The sequence below is a fragment of the Mobula hypostoma genome, chromosome 4 (genome assembly GCF_963921235.1).
Source record: "Mobula hypostoma chromosome 4, sMobHyp1.1, whole genome shotgun sequence".
Classification (NCBI taxonomy): domain Eukaryota; kingdom Metazoa; phylum Chordata; class Chondrichthyes; order Myliobatiformes; family Myliobatidae; genus Mobula; species Mobula hypostoma.
In genome coordinates this window covers 18,140,570-18,149,911 of record NC_086100.1, presented here as the reverse complement: position 1 = coordinate 18,149,911, position 9,342 = coordinate 18,140,570, and positions in this window count along the sequence as shown.

Here is a 9,342-nt window from a genome sequence, read left to right as displayed (position 1 = left end):
ATTTGGCATGTCAACAAATATACTCGAAAACGTCTATAGATGTACCATGGAGGGCATTCTGAAAGGCTGCATCACTGTCTGGTATGAGAGAGGCTACTGCACAGGACCAAATGAAGCTGCAGAGGGTTGTAAATCTGGTCAGCTCCATCTTGGGTACTAAGAAAGTACCCAGGACATCTTCAGGGAGTGGTGCCTCAGAAAAGCAGCATCCATTATTAAAGACCTCCAGCACCCAGGGCATGCACTTATCTCACTGTTACCATCAGGTAGGAGATACAGAAGCCCGAAGGCACACACTCGGCAATTCAGGAACAGTTTCTTCCCCTCTGCCATCCAATTCCTCAGTGGACATTGAACCCTTGGACACTACCTCTCTTTTTTAATATACAGTATTTCTGTTTTTTGCACTTTTTAAAAAATCTATTCAATATACATATAAACTATAATTTATTTATTTATTTATTATTATCCTTTTTTTAATTTAATTTTTTTTCTCTGCTTAATTATGTATTGCATTGAACTGCTGCTGCTAAGTTAACAAATTTCACGTCACGTGTCAGTGATTATAAACCTGATTCTGAATTGAACCCAGTTCACTGGTACGGTAAAGCATTGTGCTAACCATTACACTACTCTGCCACTTAAGGATGACACGAATGTGGCGAACATTTTAATTGTACTTTTCATCAATGATGTCAGCTACAGTAAAGATATCAATAAGATTGAAGAGTACAGAAAAATTTACCAGGATATTCTCAGGACTTGAGGACTTGAATAGGTTATGACTTTATTTGCTGGAGCTTAGGAGGGGAAGGGGAAATTTGATAGTTGTATGCAAAATTATGAGAGGTATAAATACAGTAAATGCAAACAGGTTTTTTCCATTGAGGTTGGGTGAGATTAGAACTAGTGGTCATAAGTTAACGATGAAAGGTGAAACATTTCAAAGAACCGGAGGGAGAACTTCTTCACTCAGAGGGAGGTAAGGTTGTGGAATGAACTACCAATGGAAGTGGTAATTGTGGGATCGATTTCAACATTTAAGAAAAATTAAGATAGGAACATGGATGGGAGAGGTATGGAGGGCTATGGTCCAGGTGTAGATCGATGGGACTCAGTAGACTAATTTTTTGGCATATACTAGATGGGCCAAAGGGCTTGTTTAGTGCTGTACTGACTCTATGATCACTTTGGAGCTCAACGTTTCCATTTCACTGACATCCAAACTTCTGGCCACAAATAAAAGATAGTCACAAATAAGTCTAATGCCCCGGTTAAGATTTTTACTGCTCTGCTGTAGGTATTTCATTTTAGCAGTTCTGTAGGAGCAGGCTGTTCTGCTTTCAGCATGTTTGGGTTTGAGCTAAAGATAAGGGTTTGTGATGTTCATGCTTAGGAATGTAGTGGCATCCAATCAGGACGGTAGCTCTAGAGAACGCTGGGTGGAGAGGTTTTTGTGACGGACACTGGTGTGGGCTGAGGTCTTTTTGGCGGGAGCTGGGGGAAGACAGGAAGGAAGGTGACTGAGGGTGCCGTCCCTGCTGCACAAGGTGCTTTGTACAACTGAATGGCTTCAAAGAGGAAGGACCAATGCTCCTGTGGCAGAGCCCATTTGTTCGAGATGGATTTCAAGTGACATTCGGAAGGTGGTGTGTGCTTTCACACAGACCGAGGGTCCAGCACGTGAGTTAAAGACAACTTTGAGATGAGCTCCAACCTGCATACACTTGGACTGGGTTAACTCTAATGGCCCTTTTTATTTTTTTCCTTTTTCTTTTTCTTACTAACTGTTTGATAAAGCTGAATTTTATAAGTATACTTTCTTTATAATTGCATGCAGTGTACAGTCTGTTATCTCTTGCTTGCACAGGGGCAGCAAGTTATATTCACACAGGTCGGGGTTTGGGTGGGCAATACATCCCAACTACCAGGTTTGGGGTAGAACTCAAGTCATATCAGCCCTAGACGCACCGAGTCTCACCGCTGAGTCCAGTCGCTGTTAGCGAGGGGTTAATGAGCCGCGTCTCTGGAGACACCCGGTAAAAAGGGGTTTCGTAGGCTAAAAAGAATTTAGAGGAAAATTGGTTTTCAAGGGTGGTTAGAATGTGAAGCTAACTCCCAGGCTCCAAGCATCAGCATAATCCAACCTCCTCTTTCGAATCAACATCACCCCAACTCCAGCTATTCTCAAACTACTTACACTCAGAGCCCATCCCTTCCCATATCCCTCACCCATTCTCTCCTCCCTTGGCAGTTTCCTTCTGGAGTCTCAATGGAACTAGAATTGATTTATTATTACCATACCTACCCAGGTTCAGTGAAAAGCTTGCCTTGTGTCCTGTTCGTGGAGATCAAATCATTACACAGTGTGTTGAGGTAGTACAAGGTGAAGCAAAGCAGAGTGCAGAATGAAGTGCAAATGGTATCTAGAAAGTGCAGTACAGGTAGACAATTAAGTTGCAAGATCACAAAGAGGTAGATTGTGAGGTCAAGAATATATTTTATTGTACTAGGAAGCTGTTCGAAGTCTTAAAGCAGCATGGCAGAAGTTGCCCTTGAGCCTGGTAGTACGTGTTTTCAGGCTTTTGTATCTTCTGCCTGATGGGCGAGGGCAGAAGAGAAAATGTCCGAGTGGGTGTAGTCTTCGATGATGCTGGCTACTTTACTGAGGCAGCAAGGAGTGTGGACAGAAGGCACCGAGACAATGTGACCTTACCACTCCAGCACCTCTGTTCCCAGAATTATCCATGACGCAGTTCCGTGCCTGTGGCACAGATATGGAGCATCCAAAGGTCGACACTGATTTAAACAAGGACATGGAATGAAAATGAGAAAAACTTGAATTTTCTACGAAGCTTTTCGCAACCCCTAAACCTCCCAAACTGCTTTGGAGCCAGTTAAGCAGCTGTGAAGTGCAATCCCCTGTTGGAAAACAGGCGAGTTCAGGACCTGATAAACAATTCATCTTGACACATTAACCACTTGAAATAAAAACCAGAAAGCACTGGAAGAACTTGGCAGGTCAGGTAACTTCTTGCAGAGAAACGGAGTTAGCATTAATCTATGACTTTGCCAACACATGCAGTTTTTTAAAATTTACATTAATCACTACTTTTCAGAGTTAAATTCAAAGTAAATTTAATATCGAAGTACACATATGTCACCATCTGCTACCTTCAGATTCATTTTTTGAAGACATTTACGAGAAAATAAAGAGATTTGATAGAATTTACAAAAAAAAACTATGCACAAACAACCAGTGTGTAAAAGAAGACAAATTGTGCAAATAAATAATACTGAGAACATGAGTCTGAAAGTGAGTGTAGGTTGTGGAATCAGTTCAGTGTTGAGGTGAGTGAAGTTATCCATATTGGTTCAGGAGCCTTGATGGTTGAAGGGTATTAACTGCTCCTGAAGTTGGTGGCGTGGGACTTAAGGCTCCTGTATCTCCTTCCCACAGTAGCAGCAAGAGGAGAGCATGGCCTGGATACTGCCGATTTCCAACGTTTTCAATTTCCCATTTCACTTTTTCAACATTTTAGATTTTTTATCCACTTATTCCTAATTTATCATGATCTCTCCCTTCACCTCCAGCACTCTGTAGTTGCAATGTGTGCCACTTGCAAAATGCATTGCAGGTTCTCCAGAGCTGTCTCCAAATGCGTGGCCTCTAAAACCGAGGTAGATAAAGAGAAAACCACTGTTGGTTAGTTTCCCCCAAACCGCACAGCGGGCTCACTTGCAGTCAAGTTGCATTGCCTTCATTGTAGCTGGATCTAAATGAACTCCCGACCCAAACACACCAGAGGAGCGTGGAGACACAAGAAGCTGCAGATGCTGGAATCTGGAGCAACACACTCTGGTGTGACTTTGCCAACACACTGCTGGCGGAACTCAGCGGATTGGACAGCATCTGGGGCAGGGAGGCAGGTGCGGAAGGAATTGCTGATGGTTTAGTTTGAATCTGTGTGGGTTTTAACCTGAGATGCCAATGATTCCTTTGCCAGCACAGATATTGCTCAACTCACTGGCTTTATCCAGATTGTTTATTGTTATATCTTACGTGACTAAGGACATCATCAGTTCATAGAGCTGTACAGTACAGAAATGGCCCACCTCGGCCCATTATCTCAATACCGACCTACACCAAACCTACATGCCCACATTAGTACTATATCCTTCTGTGTTGAGCCTATTTAAATGATTGCCTAAATGCCTCTGAAGCGTAAGAGTTTCTGCAGATGTTGGGAAAATTATATAGAAACATAGAAACATAGAAAATAGGTACAGGAGTAGGCCATTCGGCCCTTCGAGCCTGCACCGCCATTTATTATGATCATGGCTGATCATCCAACTCAGAACCCCGCCCCAGCCTTCCCTCCATACCCCCTAATCCCCATAGCCACAAGGGCCATATCTAACTCCCTCTTAAATATAGCCAATGAACTGGCCTCAACTGTTTCCTGCGGCAGAGAATTCCACAGATTCACCACTCTCTGTCTGAAGAAGTTTTTCCTAATCTCGGTCCTAAAAGGCTTCCCCTTTATCCTCAAACTGTGACCCCTCGTTCTGGACTTCCCCAACATCGGGAACAATCTTCCTGCATCTAGCCTGTCCAATCCCTTTAGGATTTTATACGTTTCATTCAGATCCCCCCTCAATCTTCTAAATTCCAACGAGTACAAGCCCAGTTCATCCAGTCTTTCTTCATATGAAAGTCCTGCCATCCCAGGAATCAATCTGGTGAACCTTCTTTGTACTCCCTCTATGGCAAGGATGTCTTTCCTCAGATTAGGGGACCAAAACTGCACACAATACTCCAGGTGTGGTCTCACCAAGGCCTTGTACAACTGCAGTAGTACCTCCCTGCTCCTGTACTCGAATCCTCTCGCTATAAATGCCAGCATACCATACGCCTTTTTCACCGCCTGCTGTACCTGCATGCCCACTTTCAATGACTGGTGTATAATAACACCCAGGTCTCGTTGCACCTCCCCTTTTCCTAATCGGCCACCATTCAGATAATAATCTGTTTTCCTATTTTTGCCACTAAAGTGGATAACTTCACATTTATCCACATTAAATTGCATCTGCCATGAATTTGTCCACTCACCCAACCTATCCAAGTCACTCTGCATCCTCTTAGCATCCTCCTCACAGCTAACACTGCCACCCAGCTTTGTGTCATCCGCAAACTTGGAGATGCTGCATTTAATTCCCTCATCCAAGTCATTAATATATATTGTAAGCAACACACATAAAATGCTGGAGGAACTCAGCAGGTCAGGCAGCGTCAATGGAGGGAAATAAGCAATCGACGCTTTTGGGCCGAGACCTTTCGTCAGGACTGGAAAGATGGGGGGCGGGGGGGGGGCAGAAGCCAAGTGCGGGGGTGGGGGAGAGGAAGGAGTACTATATGGCAGGTGATAGATGAGGGGGGAGGTGGGTGGGGGAGGGGTTATGAAGCAAGAAGCTGGGAGGTGATAGGTGGAAACAGGAGGAATCCGATAGGAGAGGAAAGTGGACCATGGGAGAAAGGCAAGGAGGAGGGGCACCAGAGGGAGGTGATGGGCAGATGAGGAGAAGAGAAGGGGTGAGAGCAGAGCCAGAATGGAGAATGGAAAAATAAGGATTGGGAAGGGGAGAGAACTGACTGGGATTTAGAGAAATCAGAGTTCAATTTCAATCAGTGATTGTATCTGATCCCATCCACCTCCTTTAGCAATGCTTCCAGATATCCAGAAGGCTACTCATTACCACCTACTTAAAGGAAATTAGGAATAAGCAGTAAATGCTCATAATAAGGAATCACAATTGTTTCCCATTTTTAGTTCCTGTTCATATATTAACAGTACTGTTTTTGAAACCACCCAGAGCAGAATACATTAAAACTTGGATGGAAAGTTGATGTTTTTGTTGGTCAATAATCGCCAACTGCTCTCATTATTTAGTAAATATTGCCAGGTGTTCTTTGTTGGCTAGTAACATTATAACCAGCCTAATCTTTTCTTAAGTATGAAACCAATTTTCTAGCATGTGGCCATTTAGACCTCTCACTAAGGAGTTGGCTTCAATTTACGAACAATCAGTGATACCTGAGAAGACTCTACTCATTCTGATCAACTCCAATATTCCCCAACGTCACGTTCTGCAAACCAAAGCCAAAGTGGGACCTTTGGCAACCCGACAAGCAGGAAATAAACTTCAGAGTCTCCAAACAAAACCATTCGTTCCCAGACGTATGGTCCATGGAAATAATTGAGGTAAGATCCCAAAATTACCACCAAAAAAAAAATCCCTAATGAGCCCCCTAAAGAGCAGCTTCTTTTCAAAAAGGAAGCTCCAGATACAGTACAGGGAAGGAAAATTAGACAGACTTTTTCCGCTTGTCCGATGTTCATCAACCCCAGCTGGGAGGTGCATATGTACTGTACGTGCAGAAGAACATAAGAGTTATGTCATTAGACTCTTTAAGCTTGTTTCATTATTTAATAAGATCTGATTGTAATCTCAATGTGCAATTCTCTTCAGTGACTTTTGTTTATCTAGCTATCTACCTCTGTCTTAAAATATTCAGACTCTGCCTCCACTCATTGAGATAGATGGATACTTTATTGATCCCAAAGGAAATTACAGTGTCACAGTAACATTACTAGTGCACAATAAACAAATATACAAATATTAGAAGAGAAGTAAGAAAGAATTTTTAAAAAGTTACCTCGAACAGTCTAACAGGAGGAGGTCATCTCTTACAAGAGAAAATCTGCAGATGTTGGAAACACACACGAATGCTGAGGAGCTCAGCAGGCCAGGTAACATCAAGGAGAAGAGTGAACAGTGGACGTTTCGGGCCAAAATCCTTCGGCAGGACTTCCACAGCTATAGATTGACTCATTATGGAGCCTAATGGCCGAGGGCAAGAATGACCTCATATAGCGCTCTTTGGAGCAGCGCAGTTCTCTTAGTCTATTACTAAAAGTCCTCCTCTGTTCAGCCAAGGTGGCACGCAGAGAGTGAGAAGCATTGTCTAGAATTGACAGGATGTTCCGTAGGTCCTTTATTCTACTGCAGCCTCCAGTGTGTTCAGTTTGATTCCTATAACAGAGTCAGTCTTTCTAATCAGTTCATTGAGCCTGCTGGCATCACCCGCGTTGATGCCATTGCCCCAGCACACCACCGCAGAGAAGATTATACTGGCAACAACAGACTGGTAGAACATGTGAAGGAGAGGCCTTCATACTCCAAAGGACCTCATTCTCCTCAAGAAGTAGAGGTAACTCTGGCCCTTCTTGTACGCAGCCTCTGTGTTGGTGCTCCACTCAAGTCTGTCAGCCAGGTGCACCCCCCCAGGTACTTGTAGGTCCTCACCACATCCGCGTCCTCACTATCAATAGTAACAGGGAGCAATGCAGGCTAAAGTCCATCACAATCTCCTTTGTCTTACTGATGCTGAGCTGCAGATGATTCAGCTTGCACCATTTGACAAAGTCCTTTATCAGCGCCCTGTATTGATCCTCCCTTTATACACCCAACTATTGCTGAGTCATCAGAGAATTTCTGCAGATGACATGACTCAGTGTTGTATCTGAAGACCAAGGTATACAGGATAAGTAGGAAGGGAGCCAATACAGTCCCCTGTGGGGCCCCAGTGCTGCTTGTAGCCATGTCTGACATACAGCTCTGAAGCTGCACAAACTGTTGTCTCCCAGTCAGGTAGTCCATTATCCAGGATACAATGGAAGTGTCAACCTGCATTGAATGGAGCTTTACCCCCAGCAGTGAGGACTGTATGGTATTAAAGGCACTTGAGAAATCAAAAACCATGATCCTCACAGTATTCTTCTAGTTCTCTTTCCCTTAAGTGCTTACTAGCTTCACTGAAATGCATCAATTCTTTTTACCTCAAATTCCACAATTTCAAATAAATTTGATCAGATTTGAGCAAAATAAATCAATTCTGAGATCTCTATCTGATTTATTTATGTGCCTGTGTTATGCACTTAGATTAACCATATAAAACCTTTTCATCTTCACCCCCTCCCCCCCCCCCACCTCAGTGATCTGTGTTCTGGATGAAAGAAACATCAAATGTTTAATTACCTAATAATAATTGGGAAAATATTGATACTAATTACCCCAATTAAACAGCCACTGAAAACTGAAATTCTGGTTACAGTATCTGGTTAAATCTCAGAGAATCACATCTGGTGCATATAAAAACCAGGCCTCCAAACATAAGAGGACCTAATGGATTAATCTGAAAATTCCTATCATTGTTATTTAAACAGGAACTTTAACCCTTTTAAAATAAATAACCAGGAGTAGTTTAAACACTGAAGTATATCTCATATAAGATTCTGAAAGGTCTTGACAAGAAGGGTGCTGAGAAGTGTTTCTCTTGGATTGAGAGATTAGAACTAGAGATATTGTCTCAGCATAAGGGATTGGATATTTGGAATTGAGGTCAGGAGGAATTTCATCACGCAGACTGTTGTGAATCTATGGAATTCTCTTCCCCAGAGTCAATGAGTACAACCAGGGCTGAGATTGATGGTGGATCAAGACAGGGAGGAATTAGATGGGAAAGTTGAGGTCAGGAAGAAATTTAGCCAAGTTTCTGCATAATTGTGGAATAGGCTCAGGGGGCAGTTCAGTCTTCTCCTGTTACATTGTGCTTGTGTTTGATTGACTCCCCTCCGTGTTGGTGCCTAAGTAGGAAAAAGCCTGATTGACTTCTGAATTTATCAAGTGAGTATTGGAATCATACTGATCAAAAGGCCGCAGGATGTGCCTGACTGTGGCTAGCGGCCTAATTTCAGCCAGCACTGCTGCTGAGTAAGCTACAATTAGTCCCTGTACTCTAGCATTAAGAATGTCATACAACCAGTCAGGGTTTTCACTTTCGACTTCTGTGGAGTGATTCCTGCCTGAAATGTATGTGCTGCCCTCGGGATAGGGCTTGACTACTGTGCCTCACACAGTCGAATAACCTGCCCGTCTGGGCTGTCAAACCTCATATCTAAATATAACTGAGTTATTCATAAACACAAGAGGTTCTGCAGATGCTGGAAATCTAGAGTAACACACACAAAATGCGGGAGGAACTCAGCAGGTCAGGCAGAGGAAGAGACATTTGATACTTTGGGCCGAGACCCTTCAGCAAGACTCTTGAAGATTCAAGATTGTTTAACGTCAGATCCAGCACACAAGTGAAGAGGAGAATTAAATAGTTGTTACTCCGAATCCAATGCAGCACAAAAATAAAACAATAAGATAAAGAACACAATAATTTAAAAAAACACAATAAATATAAATACATAATATAGCTTACACACATAGATT